The following is a 27875-nucleotide window of genomic DNA, read 5'->3' on the forward strand; positions in this document are numbered from 1 at the left end:
TGTAGAGCTTCCAGATTGTAGATGTTGAGCTTCCAGCTTGTAGGTGTTGAGCTTCCTGCTTGTAGGTGTAGAGCTTCCTGCTTGTAGGTGTAGAGCTTCCTGCTTGTAGGTGTAGATCTTCCGGCTTGTAGGTGTAGAGCTTCCAGATTGTAGATGTTGAGCTTCCAGCTTGTAGGTGTTGAGCTTCCCGCTTGTAGGTGTAGAGCTTCCTGCTTGTAGGTGTAGAGCTTCCAGCTTGTAGGTTTAGAGCTTCCAGCTTGTATGTGTTGAGCTTCCCGCTTGTAGATGTAGAGCTTCCAGCTTGTAGGTGTAGAGCTTCCCGCTTGTAGATGTAGAGCTTTCAGCTTGTAGGTGTAGAGCTTCCAGCTTGTAGGTGTAGAGCTTCCCGCTTGTAGGTGTTGAGCTTCCCGCTTGTAGGTGTAGAGCTTCCAGCTTGTAGGTGTAGAGCTTCCCGCTTGTAGGTGTTGAGCTTCCCGCTTGTAGGTGTAGAGCTTCCAGCTTGTAGGTGTTGAGCTTCCAGCTTGTAGGTGTTGAGCTTCCAGCTTGTAGATGTTGAGCTTCCAGCTTGTAGATGTTGAGCTTCCAGCTTGTAGGTGTTGAGCTTCCAGCTTGTAGGTGTTGAGCTTCCAGCTTGTAGGACGTAGAGCTTCCAGCTTGTAGATGTTGAGCTTCCTGCTTGTACATGTTGAGCTTCCAGCTTGTAGGTGTAGAGCTTTCCGCTTGTAGGTGTTGAGCTTCCCGCTTGTAGGTGTAGAGCTTCCAGCTTGTAGATGTAGAGCTTCCCGCTTGTAGGTGTTGAGCTTCCAGCTTGTAGGTGTAGAGCTTCCCGCTTGTAGGTGTTGAGCTTCCCTCTTGTAGGTGTAGAGCTTCCAGCTTGTAGGTGTAGAGCTTCCAGCTTGTAGGTGTTGAGCTTCCCGCTTGTAGATGTAGAGCTTCCAGCTTGTAGGTGTAGAGCTTCCCGCTTGTAGATGTAGAGCTTTCAGCTTGTAGGTGTAGAGCTTCCAGCTTGTAGGTGTAGAGCTTCCCGCTTGTAGGTGTTGAGCTTCCCGCTTGTAGGTGTAGAGCTTCCAGCTTGTAGATGTAGAGCTTCCAGCTTGTAGGTGTTGAGCTTCCCGCTTGTAGGTGTTGAGCTTCCCGCTTGTAGGTGTTGAGCTTCCCGCTTGTAGGTGTAGAGCTTCCAGCTTGTAGGTGTAGAGCTTCCAGCTTGTAGGTGTAGAGCTTACAGATTGTAGATGTTGAGCTTCCAGCTTGTAGGTGTTGAGCTTCCTGCTTGTAGGTGTAGAGCTTCCTGCTTGTAGGTGTAGAGCTTCCAGCTTGTAGGTGTAGAGCTTCCAGATTGTAGATGTTGAGCTTCCAGCTTGTAGGTGTTGAGCTTCCCGCTTGTAGTTGTAGAGCTTCCTGCTTGTAGGTGTAGAGCTTCCAGCTTGTAGGTGTAGAGCTTCCAGCTTGTATGTGTTGAGCTTCCCGCTTGTAGGTGTAGAGCTTCCAGCTTGTAGGTGTAGAGCTTCCAGCTTGTAGATGTAGAGCTTCCAGCTTGTAGGTGTTGAGCTTCCCGCTTGTAGGTGTTGAGCTTCCAGCTTGTAGGTGTAGAGCTTCCCGCTTGTAGATGTAGAGCTTCCAGCTTGTAGGTGTTGAGCTTCCAGCTTGTAGGTGTTGAGCTTCCCGCTTGTAGGTGTTGAGCTTCCAGCTTGTAGGTGTTGAGCTTCCCGCTTGTAGGTGTAGAGCTTCCAGCTTGTAGGTGTTGAGCTTCCAGCTTGTAGGTGTTGAGCTTCCAGCTTGTAGATGTTGAGCTTCCAGCTTGTAGATGTTGAGCTTCCAGCTTGTAGGTGTTGAGCTTCCAGCTTGTAGGACGTAGAGCTTCCACCTTGTAGATGTTGAGCTTCCTGCTTGTACATGTTGAGCTTCCAGCTTGTAGGTGTAGAGCTTTCTGCTTGTAGGTGTTGAGCTTCCCGCTTTTAGGTGTAGAGCTTCCAGCTTGTAGATGTAGAGCTTCCCGCTTGTAGGTGTTGAGCTTCCAGCTTGTAGGTGTAGAGCTTCCCGCTTGTAGGTGTTGAGCTTCCCGCTTGTAGGTGTAGAGCTTCCAGCTTGTAGGTGTTGAGCTTCCAGCTTGTAGGTGTTGAGCTTCCAGCTTGTAGATGTTGAGCTTCCAGCTTGTAGATGTTGAGCTTCCAGCTTGTAGGTGTTGAGCTTCCAGCTTGTAGGTGTTGAGCTTCCAGCTTGTAGGACGTAGAGCTTCCAGCTTGTAGATGTTGAGCTTCCTGCTTGTACATGTTGAGCTTCCAGCTTGTAGGTGTAGAGCTTTCCGCTTGTAGGTGTTGAGTTTCCCGCTTGTAGGTGTAGAGCTTCCAGCTTGTAGATGTAGAGCTTCCCGCTTGTAGGTGTTGAGCTTCCAGCTTGTAGGTGTAGAGCTTCCCGCTTGTAGGTGTTGAGCTTCCCTCTTGTAGGTGTAGAGCTTCCAGCTTGTAGGTGTAGAGCTTCCAGCTTGTAGGTGTTGAGCTTCCCGCTTGTAGATGTAGAGCTTCCAGCTTGTAGGTGTAGAGCTTCCAGATTGTAGATGTTGAGCTTCCAGCTTGTAGGTGTTGAGCTTCCCGCTTGTAGTTGTAGAGCTTCCTGCTTGTAGGTGTAGAGCTTCCAGCTTGTAGGTGTAGAGCTTCCAGCTTGTATGTGTTGAGCTTCCCGCTTGTAGGTGTAGAGCTTCCAGCTTGTAGGTGTTGAGCTTCCAGCTTGTAGATGTTGAGCTTCCAGCTTGTAGGTGTTGAGCTTCCAGCTTGTAGGTGTTGAGCTTCCATCTTGTAGGTGTTGAGCTTCCAGCTTGTAGGTGTTGAGCTTCCAGCTTGTTGGTGTTGAGCTTCCAGCTTGTAGGTGTAGAGCTTCCAGCTTGTAGGTGTTGAGCTTCCAGCTTGTAGATGTTGAGCTTCCAGCTTGTAGATGTTGAGCTTCCAGCTTGTAGGTGTTGAGCTTCCAGCTTGTAGGTGTTGAGCTTCCACCTTGTAGGACGTAGAGCTTCCACCTTGTAGATGTTGAGCTTCCTGCTTGTACATGTTGAGCTTCCAGCTTGTAGGTGTAGAGCTTTCCGCTTGTAGGTGTTGAGCTTCCCGCTTTTAGGTGTAGAGCTTCCAGCTTGTAGATGTAGAGCTTCCCGCTTGTAGGTGTTGAGCTTCCAGCTTGTAGGTGTAGAGCTTCCCGCTTGTAGGTGTTGAGCTTCCCTCTTGTAGGTGTAGAGCTTCCAGCTTGTAGGTGTAGAGCTTCCAGCTTGTAGGTGTTGAGCTTCCCGCTTGTAGATGTAGAGCTTCCAGCTTGTAGGTGTAGAGCTTCCCGCTTGTAGATGTAGAGCTTTCAGCTTGTAGGTGTAGAGCTCCCAGCTTGTAGGTGTAGAGCTTCCCGCTTGTAGGTGTTGAGCTTCCCGCTTGTAGGTGTAGAGCTTCCAGCTTGTAGGTGTAGAGCTTCTCGCTTGTAGGTGTTGAGCTTCCCGCTTGTAGGTGTAGAGCTTCCAGCTTGTAGATGTAGAGCTTCCAGCTTGTAGGTGTTGAGCTTCCCGCTTGTAGGTGTTGAGCTTCCCGCTTGTAGGTGTTGAGCTTCCCGCTTGTAGGTGTAGAGCTTCCAGCTTGTAGGTGTAGAGCTTCCAGCTTGTAGGTGTAGAGCTTCCAGATTGTAGATGTTGAGCTTCCAGCTTGTAGGTGTTGAGCTTCCTGCTTGTAGGTGTAGAGCTTCCTGCTTGTAGGTGTAGATCTTCCAGCTTGTAGGTGTAGAGCTTCCAGATTGTAGATGTTGAGCTTCCAGCTTGTAGGTGTTGAGCTTCCCGCTTGTAGGTGTAGAGCTTCCTGCTTGTAGGTGTAGAGCTTCCAGCTTGTAGGTGTAGAGCTTCCAGCTTGTATGTGTTGAGCTTCCCGCTTGTAGATGTAGAGCTTCCAGCTTGTAGGTGTAGAGCTTCCCGCTTGTAGATGTAGAGCTTTCAGCTTGTAGGTGTAGAGCTTCCAGCTTGTAGGTGTAGAGCTTCCCGCTTGTAGGTGTTGAGCTTCCCGCTTGTAGGTGTAGAGCTTCCAGCTTGTAGGTGTAGAGCTTCCCGCTTGTAGGTGTTGAGCTTCCCGCTTGTAGGTGTAGAGCTTCCAGCTTGTAGGTGTTGAGCTTCCAGCTTGTAGGTGTTGAGCTTCCAGCTTGTAGATGTTGAGCTTCCAGCTTGTAGATGTTGAGCTTCCAGCTTGTAGGTGTTGAGCTTCCAGCTTGTAGGTGTTGAGCTTCCAGCTTGTAGGACGTAGAGCTTCCAGCTTGTAGATGTTGAGCTTCCTGCTTGTACATGTTGAGCTTCCAGCTTGTAGGTGTAGAGCTTTCCGCTTGTAGGTGTTGAGCTTCCCGCTTGTAGGTGTTGAGCTTCCAGCTTGTAGGTGTAGAGCTTCCAGATTGTAGATGTTGAGCTTCCAGCTTGTAGGTGTTGAGCTTCCTGCTTGTAGGTGTAGAGCTTCCTGCTTGTAGGTGTAGAGCTTCCAGCTTGTAGGTGTAGAGCTTCCAGATTGTAGATGTTGAGCTTCCAGCTTGTAGGTGTTGAGCTTCCCGCTTGTAGTTGTAGAGCTTCCTGCTTGTAGGTGTAGAGCTTCCAGCTTGTAGGTGTAGAGCTTCCAGCTTGTATGTGTTGAGCTTCCCGCTTGTAGGTGTAGAGCTTCCAGCTTGTAGGTGTAGAGCTTCCAGCTTGTAGATGTAGAGCTTCCAGCTTGTAGGTGTTGAGCTTCCCGCTTGTAGGTGTTGAGCTTCCAGCTTGTAGGTGTAGAGCTTCCCGCTTGTAGATGTAGAGCTTCCAGCTTGTAGGTGTTGAGCTTCCAGCTTGTAGGTGTTGAGCTTCCCGCTTGTAGGTGTTGAGCTTCCAGCTTGTAGGTGTTGAGCTTCCCGCTTGTAGGTGTAGAGCTTCCAGCTTGTAGGTGTTGAGCTTCCAGCTTGTAGGTGTTGAGCTTCCAGCTTGTAGATGTTGAGCTTCCAGCTTGTAGATGTTGAGCTTCCAGCTTGTAGGTGTTGAGCTTCCAGCTTGTAGGACGTAGAGCTTCCACCTTGTAGATGTTGAGCTTCCTGCTTGTACATGTTGAGCTTCCCGCTTTTAGGTGTAGAGCTTCCAGCTTGTAGATGTAGAGCTTCCCGCTTGTAGGTGTTGAGCTTCCAGCTTGTAGGTGTAGAGCTTCCCGCTTGTAGGTGTTGAGCTTCCCGCTTGTAGGTGTAGAGCTTCCAGCTTGTAGGTGTTGAGCTTCCAGCTTGTAGGTGTTGAGCTTCCAGCTTGTAGATGTTGAGCTTCCAGCTTGTAGATGTTGAGCTTCCAGCTTGTAGGTGTTGAGCTTCCAGCTTGTAGGTGTTGAGCTTCCAGCTTGTAGGACGTAGAGCTTCCAGCTTGTAGATGTTGAGCTTCCTGCTTGTACATGTTGAGCTTCCAGCTTGTAGGTGTAGAGCTTTCCGCTTGTAGGTGTTGAGTTTCCCGCTTGTAGGTGTAGAGCTTCCAGCTTGTAGATGTAGAGCTTCCCGCTTGTAGGTGTTGAGCTTCCAGCTTGTAGGTGTAGAGCTTCCCGCTTGTAGGTGTTGAGCTTCCCTCTTGTAGGTGTAGAGCTTCCAGCTTGTAGGTGTAGAGCTTCCAGCTTGTAGGTGTTGAGCTTCCCGCTTGTAGATGTAGAGCTTCCAGCTTGTAGGTGTAGAGCTTCCAGATTGTAGATGTTGAGCTTCCAGCTTGTAGGTGTTGAGCTTCCCGCTTGTAGTTGTAGAGCTTCCTGCTTGTAGGTGTAGAGCTTCCAGCTTGTAGGTGTAGAGCTTCCAGCTTGTATGTGTTGAGCTTCCCGCTTGTAGGTGTAGAGCTTCCAGCTTGTAGGTGTTGAGCTTCCAGCTTGTAGATGTTGAGCTTCCAGCTTGTAGGTGTTGAGCTTCCAGCTTGTAGGTGTTGAGCTTCCATCTTGTAGGTGTTGAGCTTCCAGCTTGTAGGTGTTGAGCTTCCAGCTTGTTGGTGTTGAGCTTCCAGCTTGTAGGTGTAGAGCTTCCAGCTTGTAGGTGTTGAGCTTCCAGCTTGTAGATGTTGAGCTTCCAGCTTGTAGATGTTGAGCTTCCAGCTTGTAGGTGTTGAGCTTCCAGCTTGTAGGTGTTGAGCTTCCACCTTGTAGGACGTAGAGCTTCCACCTTGTAGATGTTGAGCTTCCTGCTTGTACATGTTGAGCTTCCAGCTTGTAGGTGTAGAGCTTTCCGCTTGTAGGTGTTGAGCTTCCCGCTTTTAGGTGTAGAGCTTCCAGCTTGTAGATGTAGAGCTTCCCGCTTGTAGGTGTTGAGCTTCCAGCTTGTAGGTGTAGAGCTTCCCGCTTGTAGGTGTTGAGCTTCCCTCTTGTAGGTGTAGAGCTTCCAGCTTGTAGGTGTAGAGCTTCCAGCTTGTAGGTGTTGAGCTTCCCGCTTGTAGATGTAGAGCTTCCAGCTTGTAGGTGTAGAGCTTCCCGCTTGTAGATGTAGAGCTTTCAGCTTGTAGGTGTAGAGCTCCCAGCTTGTAGGTGTAGAGCTTCCCGCTTGTAGGTGTTGAGCTTCCCGCTTGTAGGTGTAGAGCTTCCAGCTTGTAGGTGTAGAGCTTCTCGCTTGTAGGTGTTGAGCTTCCCGCTTGTAGGTGTAGAGCTTCCAGCTTGTAGATGTAGAGCTTCCAGCTTGTAGGTGTTGAGCTTCCCGCTTGTAGGTGTTGAGCTTCCCGCTTGTAGGTGTTGAGCTTCCCGCTTGTAGGTGTAGAGCTTCCAGCTTGTAGGTGTAGAGCTTCCAGCTTGTAGGTGTAGAGCTTCCAGATTGTAGATGTTGAGCTTCCAGCTTGTAGGTGTTGAGCTTCCTGCTTGTAGGTGTAGAGCTTCCTGCTTGTAGGTGTAGATCTTCCAGCTTGTAGGTGTAGAGCTTCCAGATTGTAGATGTTGAGCTTCCAGCTTGTAGGTGTTGAGCTTCCCGCTTGTAGGTGTAGAGCTTCCTGCTTGTAGGTGTAGAGCTTCCAGCTTGTAGGTGTAGAGCTTCCAGCTTGTATGTGTTGAGCTTCCCGCTTGTAGATGTAGAGCTTCCAGCTTGTAGGTGTAGAGCTTCCCGCTTGTAGATGTAGAGCTTTCAGCTTGTAGGTGTAGAGCTTCCAGCTTGTAGGTGTAGAGCTTCCCGCTTGTAGGTGTTGAGCTTCCCGCTTGTAGGTGTAGAGCTTCCAGCTTGTAGGTGTAGAGCTTCCCGCTTGTAGGTGTTGAGCTTCCCGCTTGTAGGTGTAGAGCTTCCAGCTTGTAGGTGTTGAGCTTCCAGCTTGTAGGTGTTGAGCTTCCAGCTTGTAGATGTTGAGCTTCCAGCTTGTAGATGTTGAGCTTCCAGCTTGTAGGTGTTGAGCTTCCAGCTTGTAGGTGTTGAGCTTCCAGCTTGTAGGACGTAGAGCTTCCAGCTTGTAGATGTTGAGCTTCCTGCTTGTACATGTTGAGCTTCCAGCTTGTAGGTGTAGAGCTTTCCGCTTGTAGGTGTTGAGCTTCCCGCTTGTAGGTGTTGAGCTTCCAGCTTGTAGGTGTAGAGCTTCCAGATTGTAGATGTTGAGCTTCCAGCTTGTAGGTGTTGAGCTTCCTGCTTGTAGGTGTAGAGCTTCCTGCTTGTAGGTGTAGAGCTTCCAGCTTGTAGGTGTAGAGCTTCCAGATTGTAGATGTTGAGCTTCCAGCTTGTAGGTGTTGAGCTTCCCGCTTGTAGTTGTAGAGCTTCCTGCTTGTAGGTGTAGAGCTTCCAGCTTGTAGGTGTAGAGCTTCCAGCTTGTATGTGTTGAGCTTCCCGCTTGTAGGTGTAGAGCTTCCAGCTTGTAGGTGTAGAGCTTCCAGCTTGTAGATGTAGAGCTTCCAGCTTGTAGGTGTTGAGCTTCCCGCTTGTAGGTGTTGAGCTTCCAGCTTGTAGGTGTAGAGCTTCCCGCTTGTAGATGTAGAGCTTCCAGCTTGTAGGTGTTGAGCTTCCAGCTTGTAGGTGTTGAGCTTCCCGCTTGTAGGTGTTGAGCTTCCAGCTTGTAGGTGTTGAGCTTCCCGCTTGTAGGTGTAGAGCTTCCAGCTTGTAGGTGTTGAGCTTCCAGCTTGTAGGTGTTGAGCTTCCAGCTTGTAGATGTTGAGCTTCCAGCTTGTAGATGTTGAGCTTCCAGCTTGTAGGTGTTGAGCTTCCAGCTTGTAGGACGTAGAGCTTCCACCTTGTAGATGTTGAGCTTCCTGCTTGTACATGTTGAGCTTCCCGCTTTTAGGTGTAGAGCTTCCAGCTTGTAGATGTAGAGCTTCCCGCTTGTAGGTGTTGAGCTTCCAGCTTGTAGGTGTAGAGCTTCCCGCTTGTAGGTGTTGAGCTTCCCGCTTGTAGGTGTAGAGCTTCCAGCTTGTAGGTGTTGAGCTTCCAGCTTGTAGGTGTTGAGCTTCCAGCTTGTAGATGTTGAGCTTCCAGCTTGTAGATGTTGAGCTTCCAGCTTGTAGGTGTTGAGCTTCCAGCTTGTAGGTGTTGAGCTTCCAGCTTGTAGGACGTAGAGCTTCCAGCTTGTAGATGTTGAGCTTCCTGCTTGTACATGTTGAGCTTCCAGCTTGTAGGTGTAGAGCTTTCCGCTTGTAGGTGTTGAGTTTCCCGCTTGTAGGTGTAGAGCTTCCAGCTTGTAGATGTAGAGCTTCCCGCTTGTAGGTGTTGAGCTTCCAGCTTGTAGGTGTAGAGCTTCCCGCTTGTAGGTGTTGAGCTTCCCTCTTGTAGGTGTAGAGCTTCCAGCTTGTAGGTGTAGAGCTTCCAGCTTGTAGGTGTTGAGCTTCCCGCTTGTAGATGTAGAGCTTCCAGCTTGTAGGTGTAGAGCTTCCAGATTGTAGATGTTGAGCTTCCAGCTTGTAGGTGTTGAGCTTCCCGCTTGTAGTTGTAGAGCTTCCTGCTTGTAGGTGTAGAGCTTCCAGCTTGTAGGTGTAGAGCTTCCAGCTTGTATGTGTTGAGCTTCCCGCTTGTAGGTGTAGAGCTTCCAGCTTGTAGGTGTTGAGCTTCCAGCTTGTAGATGTTGAGCTTCCAGCTTGTAGGTGTTGAGCTTCCAGCTTGTAGGTGTTGAGCTTCCATCTTGTAGGTGTTGAGCTTCCAGCTTGTAGGTGTTGAGCTTCCAGCTTGTTGGTGTTGAGCTTCCAGCTTGTAGGTGTAGAGCTTCCAGCTTGTAGGTGTTGAGCTTCCAGCTTGTAGATGTTGAGCTTCCAGCTTGTAGATGTTGAGCTTCCAGCTTGTAGGTGTTGAGCTTCCAGCTTGTAGGTGTTGAGCTTCCACCTTGTAGGACGTAGAGCTTCCACCTTGTAGATGTTGAGCTTCCTGCTTGTACATGTTGAGCTTCCAGCTTGTAGGTGTAGAGCTTTCCGCTTGTAGGTGTTGAGCTTCCCGCTTTTAGGTGTAGAGCTTCCAGCTTGTAGATGTAGAGCTTCCCGCTTGTAGGTGTTGAGCTTCCAGCTTGTAGGTGTAGAGCTTCCCGCTTGTAGGTGTTGAGCTTCCCTCTTGTAGGTGTAGAGCTTCCAGCTTGTAGGTGTAGAGCTTCCAGCTTGTAGGTGTTGAGCTTCCCGCTTGTAGATGTAGAGCTTCCAGCTTGTAGGTGTAGAGCTTCCCGCTTGTAGATGTAGAGCTTTCAGCTTGTAGGTGTAGAGCTCCCAGCTTGTAGGTGTAGAGCTTCCCGCTTGTAGGTGTTGAGCTTCCCGCTTGTAGGTGTAGAGCTTCCAGCTTGTAGGTGTAGAGCTTCCCGCTTGTAGGTGTTGAGCTTCCCGCTTGTAGGTGTAGAGCTTCCAGCTTGTAGATGTAGAGCTTCCAGCTTGTAGGTGTTGAGCTTCCCGCTTGTAGGTGTTGAGCTTCCCGCTTGTAGGTGTTGAGCTTCCCGCTTGTAGGTGTAGAGCTTCCAGCTTGTAGGTGTAGAGCTTCCAGCTTGTAGGTGTAGAGCTTCCAGATTGTAGATGTTGAGCTTCCAGCTTGTAGGTGTTGAGCTTCCTGCTTGTAGGTGTAGAGCTTCCTGCTTGTAGGTGTAGATCTTCCAGCTTGTAGGTGTAGAGCTTCCAGATTGTAGATGTTGAGCTTCCAGCTTGTAGGTGTTGAGCTTCCCGCTTGTAGGTGTAGAGCTTCCTGCTTGTAGGTGTAGAGCTTCCAGCTTGTAGGTGTAGAGCTTCCAGCTTGTATGTGTTGAGCTTCCCGCTTGTAGATGTAGAGCTTCCAGCTTGTAGGTGTAGAGCTTCCCGCTTGTAGATGTAGAGCTTTCAGCTTGTAGGTGTAGAGCTTCCAGCTTGTAGGTGTAGAGCTTCCCGCTTGTAGGTGTTGAGCTTCCCGCTTGTAGGTGTAGAGCTTCCAGCTTGTAGGTGTAGAGCTTCCCGCTTGTAGGTGTTGAGCTTCCCGCTTGTAGGTGTAGAGCTTCCAGCTTGTAGGTGTTGAGCTTCCAGCTTGTAGGTGTTGAGCTTCCAGCTTGTAGATGTTGAGCTTCCAGCTTGTAGATGTTGAGCTTCCAGCTTGTAGGTGTTGAGCTTCCAGCTTGTAGGTGTTGAGCTTCCAGCTTGTAGGACGTAGAGCTTCCAGCTTGTAGATGTTGAGCTTCCTGCTTGTACATGTTGAGCTTCCAGCTTGTAGGTGTAGAGCTTTCCGCTTGTAGGTGTTGAGCTTCCCGCTTGTAGGTGTAGAGCTTCCAGCTTGTAGATGTAGAGCTTCCCGCTTGTAGGTGTTGAGCTTCCAGCTTGTAGGTGTAGAGCTTCCCGCTTGTAGGTGTTGAGCTTCCCTCTTGTAGGTGTAGAGCTTCCAGCTTGTAGGTGTAGAGCTTCCAGCTTGTAGGTGTTGAGCTTCCCGCTTGTAGATGTAGAGCTTCCAGCTTGTAGGTGTAGAGCTTCCCGCTTGTAGATGTAGAGCTTTCAGCTTGTAGGTGTAGAGCTTCCAGCTTGTAGGTGTAGAGCTTCCCGCTTGTAGGTGTTGAGCTTCCCGCTTGTAGGTGTAGAGCTTCCAGCTTGTAGGTGTAGAGCTTCCCGCTTGTAGGTGTTGAGCTTCCCGCTTGTAGGTGTAGAGCTTCCAGCTTGTAGATGTAGAGCTTCCAGCTTGTAGGTGTTGAGCTTCCCGCTTGTAGGTGTTGAGCTTCCCGCTTGTAGGTGTAGAGCTTCCAGCTTGTAGGTGTAGAGCTTCCAGCTTGTAGGTGTTGAGCTTCCCGCTTGTAGGTGTAGAGCTTCCAGCTTGTAGGTGTTGAGCTTCCTGCTTGTAGGTGTAGAGCTTCCTGCTTGTAGGTGTAGAGCTTCCAGCTTGTAGGTGTAGAGCTTCCAGATTGTAGATGTTGAGCTTCCAGCTTGTAGGTGTTGAGCTTCTCGCTTGTAGGTGTAGAGCTTCCTGCTTGTAGGTGTAGAGCTTCCAGCTTGTAGGTGTAGAGCTTCCAGCTTGTATGTGTTGAGCTTCCCGCTTGTAGGTGTAGAGCTTCCAGCTTGTAGGTGTTGAGCTTCCAGCTTGTAGATGTTGAGCTTCCAGCTTGTAGGTGTTGAGCTTCCAGCTTGTAGGTGTTGAGCTTCCATCTTGTAGGTGTTGAGCTTCCAGCTTGTAGGTGTTGAGCTTCCAGCTTGTTGGTGTTGAGCTTCCAGCTTGTAGGTGTAGAGCTTCCAGCTTGTAGGTGTTGAGCTTGTAGGTGTAGAGCTTCCAGCTTGTAGGTGTTGAGCTTCCAGCTTGTAGGTGTTGAGCTTGTAGGTGTAGAGCTTCCAGCTTGTAGGTGTTGAGCTTCCCGCTTGTAGGTGTTGAGCTTCCCGCTTGTAGGTGTTGAGCTTCCAGCTTGTAGATGTAGAGCTTCCAGCTTGTAGGTGTTGAGCTTCCCGCTTGTAGGTGTTGAGCTTCCCGTTTGTAGGTGTAGAGCTTCCAGCTTGTAGGTGTTGAGCTTCTAGCTTGTAGGTGTTGAGCTTCCAGCTTGTAGATGTTGAGCTTCCAGCTTGTAGATGTTGAGCTTCCAGCTTGTAGGTGTTGAGCTTCCAGCTTGTAGGTGTTGAGCTTCCAGCTTGTAGGACGTAGAGCTTCCAGCTTGTAGATGTTGAGCTTCCTGCTTGTACATGTTGACCTTCCAGCTTGTAGGTGTAGAGCTTTCCGCTTGTAGGTGTTGAGCTTCCCGCTTGTAGGTGTAGAGCTTCAAGCTTGTAGATGTAGAGCTTCCCGCTTGTAGGTGTTGAGTTTCCAGCTTGTAGGTGTAGAGCTTCCAGCTTGTAGGTGTAGAGCTTCCCGCTTGTAGATGTTGAGCTTCCCGCTTGTAGATGTAGAGCTTCCAACTTGTAGGTGTAGAGCTTACAGCTTGTAGGTGTAGAGCTTCCCGCTTGTAGGTGTTGAGCTTCCCACTTGTAGGTGTTGAGCTTCCAGCTTGTAGGTGTTGAGCTTCCCGCTTGTAGGTGTTGAGCTTCCCGCTTGTAGGTGTTGAGCTTCCCGCTTGTAGAATGCAGCGACCCGTGTCCCTCTCAGGGACCCACCTTATAGCCCCCGCCCACCTTCTCTAGCATTCTCGTTCCCTCACAGCCACCCACACGGTGCTGTCCACGCTAGGGCTGGTGCTACACACAGCCACCCACACGGTGCTGTCCACGCTAGGGCTGGTGCTACACACAGCCACCCACACGATGCTGTCCCCGCTAGGGCTGGTGTTACACACAGCCACCCACACGGTGCTGTCCACGCTAGGGCTGGTGTTACACACAGCCACCCACACGGTGCTGTCCACGATGTAGGAACATCGAACGGCACGGCCCTTTTGGGCCGGCACCATACAGTGACATCCCTGATGTCACTACACATCAATACCAATACACCAATACCAATACACCAATACCAATACACCAATACCGCTACACCAATACCGCTACACCAATACCGCTACACCAATACCGCTACACCAATACCGCTACACCAATACCAATACACCAATACCGCTACACCAATACCGCTACACCAATACCAATACACCAATACCGCTACACCAATACCAATACACCAATACACCAATACCGCTACACCAATACCGCTACACCAATACCAATACACCAATACCAATACACCAATACCAATACACCAATACCAATACACCAATACCAATACACCAATACCGCTACACCAATACCGCTACACCAATACCAATACACCAATACCAACATACCAATACACCAATACCGCTACACCACTACCGCTACACCAATACACCAATACCAATACACCAATACCAATACACCAATACCAATACACCAATACCGCTACACCAATACCGCTACACCAATACCAACACACCAATACCAACACACCAATACCAACACCCGCCGTTCGCTACTTAAGTGACGGTGAATGTCACTACGGTGCCTGTGCACCACACCACCGCTCCCCACTCCCACCCCTTCTGCCACCCAGCCGAAGCCGACAGGTTCCCGCAGGACAGCACGGCTGCTAAACAAACTTCTGCAGGCCGCTTGTCGGTCATTCTCCGCTCGATAAGCGAACATTTTGGTCGTTTTTGCCGAACAATTTCGAATTGCTCGTTGTGGCGAATTCCCGCAGAGAGAACGCTCGCCAAGCCATGCAGGAACATGTACGCATCTCCCGTCTGCTTGGGCAGCGGACTGTAGATCCTGTGAGGTCATTTGAAAGGGTGGACAGACCGTTGTGTACCTACCGCCTTGGTGCGCATTTGCTGAATTTGAAAAAAAATGACGACGCAAGATGCTCGGTTTGAGTCCACACAGCGGCCGGTCATCATCCCCCGTGACTGGGAAAAACCTCGCAGGAGGCTCTCGAAAAACGAATCACGAGACTCGGTGAGGTTTTCCTAGGTTAAACGATCGTGATAATAATAACATTCCAGTGTTCCTGTAATCTGCGGGGTTATCCGCGATTTTGCCGTGCTCATTCGCGGGGCGGAACTGCCGATAACCGCTACGGCTTATCGCATTCATAAGACTCCTCCAATACGCGGAACGTCATTGTGCATTGCGGGCAAACTCACGGATAATCATGGATAATAAGAAGAAATGGGAGCCACGGTTAACATGAGAGTTTTTTTTGCGGACCGTACAGCTGCCGTACATAATGGGATTCGCGGATAAGAGGAGTTCTGTAATGAGCGGAAGCTTGATCGGTGAGACTTTTTGGGGACACGAGCGGCGGCAGTGGCGACTTGTCGCGGTTTGTGCCGCTCTGCGGCGTGCTTCCGGGTCGCGCCGCTTCCGGTGTTCCAACGTTTCGTGCTGGGAGCTTCTCACAAGAATTGCATGGAGTAGCGGCTCGCATTTTCGGTTATTTGGCGCGTGTCGGAGCCAGCTGGTGGTACTGTTGCTGCTGTTGCTGCTACTGCTGTTGCTATTACTGCTGTTGCTACTACTGCTGTTGCTGCTGCTGGCGTCTGCAAGGGAAGTGAGCCATTCAAATCAGTTCCCCTCCCCAAGAAGCTCCTGGCACGAGGAGCGAAACAACGGACACCGTGCACGTGGCAACACGCAGCGGGCCACAGCCCCAAAACACACGTGGTGTGTGGGGGCTGCTGCGGTGGGGTTTGTTTACCTGTCCATGCGGTATGAAACATCAGGCATCTTCTCTGTTGTGACGGTGAATGTGCATGTGTGCGTGTCCGTGGGAGTGGTGGTGTAGCGGTTAGCTCGCTGCCCTACGAGCCCGGCGACCCGAGTTCGATTCCCGCTCATGGTCAACACCATAGGCAAATATGTGAACCGCTCCTGCGCCTCCCTTAGGTCGACTCGGCCTCAAATGAGTACCTGGTGCGGTGTGTAAACATGGCCACTGGGAGACCACCCACCCCCTTGTGTGCCGTGCTTGCTTCATAGCTGCTCACGAACAGCACTTGCACTAAAAATCTGTTTAGGCTACACGGGTGGTCTTTTGTCTGTGTCTTTGTGTCCGGACGGTACTGCTGACCCAGAGACCAGATTTGGATTCCTGCTCACAGCCGATTACAGTGACGAATATTTAACTGGTTCTGGGTCTCCCCGAGGGACCACCCAGGCTTAATTGAGTACGCGTTGTGGTGTGTAATCAGAATCAGGATACAGTATTGATTTATACTGCAGGAATCCGATGAGCTATAAAGCTCTTCTTCACAGATGTCCAGTAGGGGCGGGTAACCACGTCACAACAACAAACAATACAATAACACGTGATATTAGTGCAGCGTACAAGCAAGGTAAACAAATCACCCAAACACACACAAATACTAATCACTAAAACCATCCCCATCCTACCAGACAAAGCCCACGGAGGTATTCACTTATTGTTCAGAAGCGACCTGGCCACAAATGATAGCTCAACTAAGTGGTCAATCATTTGGACGTTTATAGCACCAAAATAATCTAAAATATCAGCACTGGGAAGACAAAGGCGGCTGGGCTTGGGGTTGGCGACCCCGCCCCTCCCCTCGTGTGTCGTGCCGGCCTTCATAGGTGCTGGCTAACAGCGCTTAACCCCAACACCCTGTTTAAGAATATATGGGGGATCTTTATAAGAAAAGGTTTTTCCCCTTTTTTCTGGTAATAAAACAGGTGTTAAGTTGTTAAAACACCAAACTGAAACCTTTTTACAAGGAATCATGTCTGCTTTAACCACAATACTTGTGGTCAGAATGCAAACAAAAAAACATACTCTGATAATATATGCATTTACATTACTAATATATGCATTGTCCTTGAAACTGATTGGTCCACACCAGAGGACGCCAAAAGGGGCCTTTTGGCGTCCTCTGGTCTAACACCGTTTGAGACGAGGCTCAAAAGAAAGCCGTCTCTGGTGTGGACCAATCAGTTTCAAGGACAATACCTATATATTATCAGAGTATATTATTTGTTTGCATCTGACAAAGGAGGTCCCATTATGGGGGATCTTTGGCTTAGTAAATTCATGCACATAGCCCAGTACTGGTTCCAAATTCTTTACGTGGTCAATATAAGTGAATTATGAAGAAGTGAGGCTCTTCAATTAACTCCATATTAGCTGTATACATCTTGACTTCAAGCTTTCATGACTGCAGGAATGCATATTCTATGGGTCTTCCGGTAAAGCCACGTAGATAGAAAAATAATAAAAATATCACGACGTTTCGATCGCAACACAAGCAATCGTCTTCAGGTGAAGACGATTGCTTGTGTTAGAATATAGCTGGATACAGGCAGTCCTCGAGATACAAACGAACATTCGCACTTACGAACATCCACACTCACGTACAACCGCACTCACGAACATCCACACTTACGAATATTCACACTTACGAACATCCGCACCTACGAATATCCACACATACGAACAACCACACCTACGAATATCCACACTTACGAATATCCGCACTTACGAACATCCACACTTACGAATATCCGCACTTACGAACAACCACACTTCCAAACATCCACACTTACGAACATCCGCACTTACGAATATCCGCACTTACGAACATCCACACTTACAAACAATTACACTTTCGAACATCCACACTTACGAACATCCACACTTACGAATATCCGCACTTACGAACAACCACACTTCCAAACATCCACACTTACGAACATCCGCACTTACGAACATCCGCACTTACGAACATCCACACTTACAAACAATCACACTTACGAATATCCACACTTACGAACATCCACACTTACGAACATCCACACTTACGAACATCCACACTTACGAACATCCGCACTTACGTATATCCACACATACGTATATCCACACTTATGAACATCCACACTTACGAACATCCGCACTTACGTATATCCACACTTACGAACATCCACACTTACGAACAACCTCACTCACGAATATCCACACTTACTAACATCCGCACTTACAAACATCCACACTTACGAACATCCACACTTATGAACATCCACACTCACGAATATCCACACTTACCAACATCCGCACTTACAAATATCCACACTTCGGAATATCTGCACTTAGGAATATCCGCACTTACATCCATACATACAAATATCCGCACTTACGAACAACCACACTTATGTACAGTGAGGGAAAAAAGTATTTGATCCCCTGGTGATTTTGTACGTTTGCCCACTGACAAAGAAATAATCAGTCTATAATTGTAATGGTAGGTTTATATGAACAGTGAGAGACAGAATAACAACAACAAAATCCAGAAAAACGCATGTCAAAATGTTATAAATTGATTTGCATTTTAATGAGGGAAAAAAGTATTTGACCCCTCTGCAAAACATGACTTAGTACCTGGTGGCAAACCGCTTGTTGGCAATCACAGAGGTCAGACGTTTCTTGTAGTTGGCCACCAGGTTTGCACACATATCAGGAGGGATTTTGTCCCACTCCTCTTTGCAGATCTTCTCCAAGTCATTAAGGTTTCGAGGCTGACGTTTGGCAACTCGAACCTTTAGCTCCCTCCACAGATTTTCTATGGGATTCAGGTCTGGAGACTGGCTAGGCCACTCCAGGACCTTAATGTGCTTCTTCTTGAGCCACTCCTTTGTTGCCTTTGCCGTGTGTTTTGGGTCATTGTCATGCTGGAATACCCATACACAAACCATTCTCAATGCCCTGGCTGAGGGAAGAAGGTTCTCAACCAAGATTTGACGGTACATGGCCCCGTCCATCGTCCCTTTGATGCGGTGAAGTTGTCCTGTCCCCTCAGCAGAAAAACACCCCCAAAGCATAATGTTTCCACCTCCGTGTTTGACGGTGGGGATGGTGTTCTTGATGTCATAGGCAGCATTCCTCCTCCTCCAAACACGGCGAGTTGAGTTGATGCCAAAGAGCTCCATTTTGGTCTCATCTGACCACAACACTTTCACCCATTTGTCCTCTGAATCATTCAGATGTTCATTGGCAAACTTCAGACGGGCATTTATACGTGCTTTCTTGAGCAGGGGGACCTTGTGGGCTTGCAGGATTTCAGTCCTTCATGGCGTAGTGTGTTACCAATTGTTTTTTTTGTGACTATGGTCCCAGCTGCCTTGAGACCATTGGCAAGATCCTCCCGTGTAGTTCTGGGCTGATTCCTCACCGTTCTCATGATCATTGCAACTCCACGAGGTGAGATCTTGCATGGAGCCACAGACCGAGGGAGATTGACAGTTCTTTTGTGTTTCTTCCATTTGCGAATAATTGCACCAACTGTTGTCACCTTCTCACCAAGCTGCTTGCCAATGGTCTTGTAGCCCATTCCAGCCTTGTGTAGGTCTACAATCTTGTCCCTGACATCCTTGGAGAGCTCTTTGGCCTTGGCCATGGTGGAGAGTTTGTAATCTGATTGATTGCTTCTGTGGACAGGTGTCTTTTATACAGGTAACAAGCTGAGATTAGGAGCACTCCCCTTTAAGAGTGTGCTCCTAACCTCGGCTCGTTACCTGTATAAAAGACACCTGGGAGCCAGAAATCTTTCTGATTGAGAGGGGGTCAAATACTTATTTCCCTCATTAAAATGCAAATCAATTTATAACTTTTTTGACATGCGTTTTCTGGATTTTTGTTGTTGTTATTCTGTCTCTCACTGTTCAAATGAACCTACCATTACAATTATAGACTGATCATTTCTTTGTCAGTGGGCAAACGTACAAAATCAGTAGGGGATCAAATACTTGTTTCCCTCACTGTATATCCGAATTTACGAACATCCTAACTTCGGAACATCTGCACTTACGAACATACGAACTTACAATCATCCACACTTACGAATATCCACACTTACGAGCAACCACACTTACGAACATCCGCACGTACAAATATTCGCACTAACGAACATCCACACTTACGAACATCCACACTGACATATCCACACTTACAAATAACCACACTTACGAACATCCGCACTTACGAATATCCGCACTTACGAATATCCGCACTTACGAACATCCACACTTACAATCACACTTACGAATATCCACACTTACGAATATCCACACTTACGAACATCCTCACTCACGAATATCCACACTTACTAACATCCGCACTTACGAATATCCACACTTCGGAATATCTGCACTTAGGAATATCCGCACTTACATCCACACATACGAATATCCGCACTTACGAACAACCACACTTACGAACATCCGCACTTATGTACAGTGAGGGAAAAAAGTATTTGATCCCCTGCTGATTTTGTACGTTTGCCCACTGACAAAGAAATAATCAGTCTATAATTGTAATGGTAGGTTTATATGAACAGTGAGAGACAGAATAACAACAACAAAATCCAGAAAAACGCATGTCAAAATGTTATAAATTGATTTGCATTTTAATGAGGGAAAAAAGTATTTGACCCCTCTGCAAAACATGACTTAGTACCTGGTGGCAAACCGCTTGTTGGCAATCACAGAGGTCAGACGTTTCTTGTAGTTGGCCACCAGGTTTGCACACATATCAGGAGGGATTTTGTCCCACTCCTCTTTGCAGATCTTCTCCAAGTCATTAAAGTTTCGAGGCTGACGTTTGGCAACTCGAACCTTTAGCTCCCTCCACAGATTTTCTATAGGATTCAGGTCTGGAGACTGGCTAGGCCACTCCAGGACCTTAATGTGCTTCTTCTTGAGCCACTCCTTTGTTGCCTTGGCCGTGTGTTTTGGGTCATTGTCATGCTGGAATACCCATACACAAACCATTCTCAATGCCCTGGCTGAGGGAAGAAGGTTCTCACCCAAGATTTGACGGTACATGGCCCCGTCCATCGTCCCTTTGATGCGGTGAAGTTGTCCTGTCCCCTCAGCAGAAAAACACCCCCAAAGCATAATGTTTCCACCTCCGTGTTTGACGGTGGGGATGGTGTTCTTGATGTCATAGGCAGCATTCCTCCTCCTCCAAACACGGCGAGTTGAGTTGATGCCAAAGAGCTCCATTTTGGTCTCATCTGACCACAACACTTTCACCCATTTGTCCTCTGAATCATTCAGATGTTCATTGGCAAACTTCAGACGGGCATTTATACGTGCTTTCTTGAGCAGGGGGACCTTGTGGGCTTACAGGATTTCAGTCCTTCATGGCGTAGTGTGTTACCAATTGTTTTTTTTTGTGACTATGGTCCCAGCTGCCTTGAGACCATTGACAAGATCCTCCCGTGTAGTTCTGGGCTGATTCCTCACCGTTCTCATGATCATTGCAACTCCACGAGGTGAGATCTTGCATGGAGCCACAGACCGAGGGAGATTGACAGTTCTTTTGTGTTTCTTCCATTTGCGAATAATCGCACCAACTGTTGTCACCTTCTCACCAAGCTGCTTGCCAATGGTCTTGTAGCCCATTCCAGCCTTGTGTAGGTCTACAATCTTGTCCCTGACATCCTTGGAGAGCTATTTGGCCTTGGCCATGGTGGAGAGTTTGTAATCTGATTGATTGCTTCTGTGGACAGGTGTCTTTTATACAGGTAACAAGCTGAGATTAGGAGCACTCCCCTTTAAGAGTGTGCTCCTAACCTCAGCTCGTTACCTGTATAAAAGACACCTGGGAGCCAGAAATCTTTCTGATTGAGAGGGGGTCAAATACTTATTTCCCTCATTAAAATGCAAATCAATTCATAACTTTTTTGACATGCGTTTTCTGGATTTTTGTTGTTGTTATTCTGTCTCTCACTGTTCAAATGAACCTACCATTACAATTATAGACTGATCATTTCTTTGTCAGTGGGCAAACGTACAAAATCAGTAGGGGATCAAATACTTGTTTCCCTCACTGTATATCCGAATTTACGAACATCCTAACTTCGGAACATCTGCACTTACGAACATACGAACTTACAATCATCCACACTTACGAATATCCACACTTACGAGCAACCACACTTACGAACATCCGCACGTACAAATATTCGCACTAACGAACATCCACACTTACGAACATCCACACTGACATATCCACACTTACAAATAACCACACTTACGAACATCCGCACTTACGAATATCCGCACTTACGAATATCCGCACTTACGAACATCCACACTTACAATCACACTTACGAATATCCACACTTACGAATATCCACACTTACGAACATCCTCACTCACGAATATCCACACTTACTAACATCCGCACTTACGAATATCCACACTTCGGAATATCTGCACTTAGGAATATCCGCACTTACATCCACACATACGAATATCCGCACTTACGAACAACCACACTTACGAACATCCGCACTTATGTACAGTGAGGGAAAAAAGTATTTGATCCCCTGCTGATTTTGTACGTTTGCCCACTGACAAAGAAATAATCAGTCTATAATTGTAATGGTAGGTTTATATGAACAGTGAGAGACATAATAACAACAACAAAATCCAGAAAAACGCATGTCAAAATGTTTTAAATTGATTTGCATTATAATGAGTGAAAAAAGTATTTGACCCCTCTGCAAAACATGACTTAGTACCTGGTGGCAAACCGCTTGTTGGCAATCACAGAGGTCAGACGGTTCTTGTAGTTGGCCACCAGGTTTGCACACATACCAGGAGGGATTTTGTCCCACTCCTCTTTGCAGATCTTCTCCAAGTCATTAAGGTTTCGAGGCTGACGTTTGGCAACTCGAACCTTTAGCTCCCTGCACAGATTTTCTATGGGATTCAGGTCTGGAGACTGGCTAGGCCACTCCAGGACCTTAATGTGCTTCTTCTTGAGCCACTCCTTTGTTGCCTTGGCCGTGTGTTTTGGGTCATTGTCATGCTGGAATACCCATACACAAACCATTCTCAATGCTCTGGCTGAGGGAAGGAGGTTCTCACCCAAGATTTGACGGTACATGGCCCCGTCCATCGTCCCTTTGATGCGGTGAAGTTGTCCTGTCCCCTCAGCAGAAAAACACCCCCAAAGCATAATATTTCCACCTCCGTGTTTGACGGTGGGGATGGTGTTCTTGGGGTCAAAGGCAGCATTCCTCCTCCTCCAAACACGGCGAGTTGAGTTGATGCCAAAGAGCTCCATTTTGGTCTCATCTGACCACAACACTTTCACCCAGTTGTCCTCTGAATCATTCAGATGTTCATTGGCAAACTTCAGACGGGCATTTATACGTGTTTTCTTGAGCAGGGGGACCTTGTGGGCTTGCAGGATTTCAGTCCTTCACGGCGTAGTGTTACCAATTGTTTTTTTGGTGACTATGGTCCCAGCTGCCTTGAGATCATTGACAAGATCCTCCCGTGTAGTTCTGGGCTGATTCCTTACCGTTCTCATGATCATTGCAACTCCACGAGGTGAGATCTTGCATGGAGCCACAGGCCGAGGGAGATTGACAGTTCTTTTGTGTTTCTTCCATTTGCGAATAATTGCACCAACTGTTGTCACCTTCTCACCAAGCTGCTTGGCAATGGTCTTGTAGCCCATTCCAGCCTTGTGTAGGTCTACAATCTTGTCCCTGACATCCTTGGAGAGCTCTTTGGTCTTGGCCATGGTGGAGAATTTATTTGCATTATTAAAATGCAAATAAATTCATAAAAGTTTTGACATGCGTTTTTCTGGATTTTGTTGTTATTCTGTCTCTCACTGTTCAAATAAACCTACCATTAAAATTATAGACTGATCATTTCTTTGTCAGTGGGCAAACGTACAAAATCAGCCGGGGATCAAATACTTTTTTCCCTCACTGTACGAACATCCACCCTTACAGACATTCGTTCGGCCGTGCTTACGAACTGATCCGCGGGACTATTCTCTTTGATCCGCGAGACGTGATGAGGCCCAGCGTCCCGCGTGATGCACAACGATAGTGAAGCGTGCGATTCAAGATAAGTGAAGATAAAACAGATTGGTTTTTAACGTTCATTTATTTTTATTCACTGTACAGCATTTCTGACAGTATGACATGCAAATGTACAATATTTCCTCTTCTTTACGAGTTTAACATCGCTTCCCCAATATTGTTGAACCGTAACACACTTGACAACACCGGCCGTATGCACAATTAAATATTGATTACCGAGACGCGCACAAATCCACTTGGCGCATGGCTCTCACGAACGTCACCCCGGGCCCGTCAGCCACCTTTGGGCGGTACCGAACTTCCCACTCGTGACCCCGTGGACTGCGGATGGGGCCTCACGCGTTCATCACGAAGCACTGAGCGTGTCCACAGCTGTTCACCTCGTGACCTGCCGCCGAGTGCCACGCCGGCGGCACCAGCGGGTGTCACCGCGGGGACTCTGGTGCTGTAGGGGGGGGGGGCATTAAATCTGACTTGGCGGTGAATCGGTGTCTCACGGTGCTGCTGGACTCCCCCCCACACGACAGCTCTGATGGACTCCCCCATACATGACGGTGCTACTGGACTCCCCCACACACGACAGCGCTGATGGACTCCCCCATACATGACGGTGCTACTGGACTCCCCCACACACGACAGCGCTGATGGACTCCCCCATACATGACGGTGCTACTGGACTCCCCCACACACGACAGCGCTGATGGACTCCCCCACACACGACAGCGCTGCTGGACTCCCCCACACACGACAGCGCTGATGGACTCCCCCACACACGACAGCGCTGATGGACTCCCCCACACACGACAGTGCTGATGGACTCCCCCACACACGACAGCGCTGCTGGACTCCCCCACACACGACAGCGCTGATGGACTCCCCCACACACGACAGCGCTGCTGGACTCCCCCACACACGACAGTGCTGATGGACTCCCCCACACACGACAGCGCTGATGGACTCCCCCACACACAACAGCGCTGATGGACTCCCCCACACACGACAGCGCTGATGGACTCCCCCACACACGACAGCGCTGATGGACTCCCCCACACACGACAGCGCTGATGGACTCCGCTCGCCCCATCATGCGAGAGGAGCTTAGAGCCTGGGGCTGAGTGTGGTGGGTTGTGTGTGCGTGTTTGTCTGTGTGTATGTGTCTGTACGTGTGTGTGTCTGCGTGTGTCTGTGCGTGTCTGTGTGTGTGTCTCTGTGTGTGTCTGTGTTTCTCTGTGTGTGTCTGTGTCTGCGTGTCTCTGTCTGTGTGTATGTGTCTGTGCGTGTGTGTGTCTGTGCGTGTGTCTGTGTGTGTCTGTGTGTGTGTCTGTGCGTGTCTGTTTGTGTGTCTCTGTGTGTCTCTGTGTGTGTATCTGTGTGTCTGTGCGTGTCTGTGTGTGTGTCTCTGTGTGTGTCTCTGTGTGTGCCCCAATAGTGTGTGAAGGTGATGCAGGGGGGGGGGGGTCTTTGGCTTTGTGGTTATCGTACGATGATGATGATGCACCACTGCGTTGTGGTTTTGGTGTCACGGTCAGCGGTACCTGCGCTACGAACCCAGCGATCTCCCGCTCACAGCCAACATCAGTGGCGGTTATCTGAACCGGTCCTGGGCCTCCCCTAGGTTGACTCGGCCTCAAATGAGTACCCGGTGCGGTGTGTAAAACACATCGCCACTGGGGAGACAAAGGTGGTCGGGCGTGGTCCTGGCCACTACCCCCTCGTGCTCGCTAACAGCACTTGCCCGAACACTATGCTGAGGCCATACGGGGGGACTTTGTCTTTGTTGTTATCGTAAGGTTGCATCCGTGTGTGGTTTAGATCAGGGTGTAATGTGGTGTGTATGTTGTGAGTGGTTGTGATATGTGTGTGTTGAGGCTGTAATGTATGTACAATGTGTTTTGGGGTTGTGATGTCTTGCAGTGTGTACAGTGTGTTGGGCTGTGATGTCTGTACAGTTTGTGAGCGCAGTGCGTGTGTGCAGTGTCTGTGTGCAGTGTGTGTATGCTATGTCTGCGCAGTGTGTGTGTACGGTGTGTGTGTGTGTGCAGTGTGTGTGCAGTGTGTGTGTACGGTGTGTGTGCAGTGTGTGTGTGTGCAGTGTGTGTGTGTGCAGTGTCTGTGCAGTGTGTGTGTACGGTGTGTGTGCAGTGTGTGTGTGTGCAGTGTGTGTGCAGTGTGTGTGCGTGCTGTGTGTGTGCAGTGTGTGTGTGCTGTGTGTGCAGTGTGTGTGTGCTGTGTGTGCAGGGTGTGTGTGTGCTGTGTGTGTGCAGGGTGTGCTGTGTGTGTGCAGTATGTGCAGTGCGTGTGTGCATCGTGTGTGTGCAGTGTGTGTGTGTGCTGTGTGTGTGTGCAGTGTGTGTGCAGTGTGTGCAGTGCGTGTGTGTGTGCTGTGTGTGTGTGCAGTGTGTGTGCAGTGCGTGTGTGCAGTGTGTGTGTGCAGGGTGTGCTGTGTGTGCTGTGTGTGTGTGCTGTGTGTGTGTGCCGTGTGTGTGCTGTGTGTGTGTGCCGTGTGTGTGCTGTGTATTTGTGTGCAGTGTGTGTGTGCAGTGTGTGTGTGTGTGCTGTGTGTTTGCTATGTGTGTGCTGTGTTTATGTGTGTGCAGTGTGTATGTGTGTGCTGTGTGTGTGCAGTGTGTGCAGTGTGCGCTGTGTGTGTGCTGTGTATGTGTGCCGTGTGTATGTGTGTGCAGTGTGTGCTGTGTGTGCTGTGTGTGTGTGCAGTGTGTGTGTGCTGTGTATGTGTGCCGTGTGTATGTGTGTGCTGTGTGTGTGTGCAGTGTGTGTGCCGTGTGTATGTGTGTGTGTGCTGTGTATGTGTGCCGTGTGTATGTGTGTGCTGTGTGTGTGTGCCGTGTGTATGTGTGTGCTGTGTGTGCTGTGTGTGTGTGCCGTGTGTATGTGTGTGTGCTGTGTGTGTGTGCCGTGTGTATGTGTGTGCTGTATGTGTGCGTGTGTCAGTGTGTGTGTGCAGTGTGTGTGTGCAGTGTGTGTGCCATGTGTGTGTGTGCTGTGTGTGTGTGCCGTATGTATGTGTGTGCTGTGTATGTGCGTGTGTGCAGTGTGTGTGTGCTGTGTGTGTGTGCTGTGCGTGCTTTAAGGCAGGTTTGGAGCATGCAGCCTCTCAGCTGAGTGTGCGACATCTGCCACGTGCAGCTTGTTAGGAATGATCACTCATCCACTGCCTTCTTCAGGCGTTTATTCAAGAAATTATGAAGGAATTGGGCATATTTTCCCGTGTCTAGGATACACGTTTGGAAGGCTGTATACACGTCCATCATTCCCCCTAAAGAACTAGCTTTATCTTCCAATAAACCACACCATTTGAAAATGCCAATAATTTTGTGACTTAATTTAGATAAGTTCGTGTTGTGCCTGGCGGAGTGGTGGCACGAGCGGTTAGAGCGGCGTTGCTCGACGAACCTGGGCCCACCGAGTTCAATTCCCGGCCGTGGGTTGAGGTGTGATGTCCGAACCGAACTGCCCTGACGGGCGTGGTGAAGTATGGGCCAACAACCCCAATGGGGAGGCCTTAAGAACCAACAAAAATGATAACCAACGACGCAAACAAGCGCGGAGAGAGACGCGCGATTCGAATCGCGTTCAAGCGTGGTCGGGAAGAGAAAGACGTGGATCCGAGAGCATACGGTTTATAAAAAGACCAAATTCAACCCGTTAGAGGGAAGTGCGTGGGCTTTGTCAAGGGGGTGTGCGTCACAGCAGGCGGCGTGGGGGGACGGACAAGGCCTTTGCACAGCAGTGGCTAGATCGTGGCCGATGTCGTGGACTATTTAAAGCACCCCCCCCACCGTGCTTCGGCAATGCTTGTCAAGACCACTGGCATCTGAACATGGAGCAGGTCAATGTTGCACATCCTCCATGAATGGGAAAAGTAAAGGCATGAGCCATGGTTGTGGCCATGAATTGTGCACCATACGGTAGACCCATAGAGATGTCCAGAGAGATACGGAGACACCCATTGAGATGCACAGAGATATATTAAAGACACGAGTCACGGGAGTGGGATTGTGGCTATGGAACGTGAACTGTGGACCAGCATAGTCAATACACTGTAGTCTGTGCCCCTTCAACAGCGGAGGAGGGGGAACAGCAAAAACTCCACAAACTCTCTCTGTCGGGGGGCCCTTCTTGTCGTGGCCAGCAGAACTCCGCGTTAGCGAGAACACAAACCCAGAGTTGAAATTCCATTTTGGATGCTGGCAAAAAAAAGGTCCCCATAGGTGTAACCGCTTGACTCCGCGCGCTATGGGTGTTGTGATGCTTGCATTGCCTCTGTTACTGTTCGCCTTTTGGCGTTCTCTGGTCTAACACCGGTGGTGAGACAAGACCATTCAGGAGGCTGCCTCTGGTGAAGGCCAATCGGTTTCAAGGACAACGCATGCATCGTCAGAGCTTGTTTGTTTGCATGTTTTGCCACAAGTATGTGTGGTTAATACAGACTTGATGACTTGCAAAACGGTTTCTATTTGGGGGTGTTGAACATCTGAACACAGCTCCTAGTTTTATTGCAAGAAAGGGGGGAGACACCTATTCTTTATTTTTCACATTTTTTTTTACATTTACTGTAACCGTAGGCACAGGGCTTTTAACGGTCAGCGTGCGGCCGCTGCCACCGCTCGGTGTGTGGTTTTGCCGCCGCTCGTTATCGTCGGCACTGCAGGTGGCCCAGGTGCCCGGCGAGCGCGGCCCCCGCGTCGGCGCAATCAGATCGGCCGACGGGCGGCACCGTGGGAAGTCTGGCGTTATCGCTCCGTGAGGCTGCAGGCCTCGTGCCGCTCTTGCTTGTTTCCGCGAGACGGTGAGTGGCGTGGGTTGCCGGCGCCAAGACCATGTCGCGGGAAGCCGAGGCTCGCGTGTCCGCGTGAGGCTACGGAGGCGAATTCGGCACGCGCGTGTTCCTCCCGTTGGTTCCGAGCGTGGACGTCGCAGCCTCCCGCCCAAGCCGCCAGCCCGTCGGATTGTCGCCGGGATTCGCGGGGCCTCGTTCGCGCCGTCGACGTCGCTTAGTTTAAGCGACGTCGCTCGGAGTGGAGCGGCGGCGGCGCGGTTCGCCGCGCAATGGACCCGGCGAGCCGAGTTTGATTCCCGACGCGGCTACCGTCGGTGGTGAGTAGCGGTGCCTCGTTTTCCAGACGCTCGACGTTCATCGCCTCGAGTGGGAAGCGACACTCGGCAGTTCTCTGGCCGCAGTTTGCTCCGCACAACTCTGGCCACA

General features: G+C 49.4%; 1 protein-coding gene across 4 annotated transcripts in view; it reads left to right on the forward strand.

Annotated features, from left to right (window-relative positions):
• Nucleotides 1-27875, forward strand: part of LOC116954885 (rho guanine nucleotide exchange factor 18-like) — a 250740-nt gene that overhangs the window by 28447 nt on the left and 194418 nt on the right. Inside the window, exon 1 of one of the 4 annotated variants that reach the window (XM_076052606.1) lies at nt 23295-23768. The exons of 2 other annotated variants lie outside the window; for them this stretch is intronic. The gene's annotated coding sequence lies outside the window, so the exon portion shown is untranslated. Of the gene's footprint in view, nt 1-23294; nt 23769-25129; nt 27767-27875 lie in introns of those variants that run through there. One more of the 4 variants, XM_076052607.1, reaches the window with a different exon arrangement.

The sequence above is a fragment of the Petromyzon marinus genome, chromosome 57 (assembly GCF_048934315.1).
Source record: "Petromyzon marinus isolate PM22_M1 ecotype Great Lakes invasive population chromosome 57, UKy_Petmar_22M1.pri1.0, whole genome shotgun sequence".
Taxonomy (NCBI): domain Eukaryota; kingdom Metazoa; phylum Chordata; class Hyperoartia; order Petromyzontiformes; family Petromyzontidae; genus Petromyzon; species Petromyzon marinus.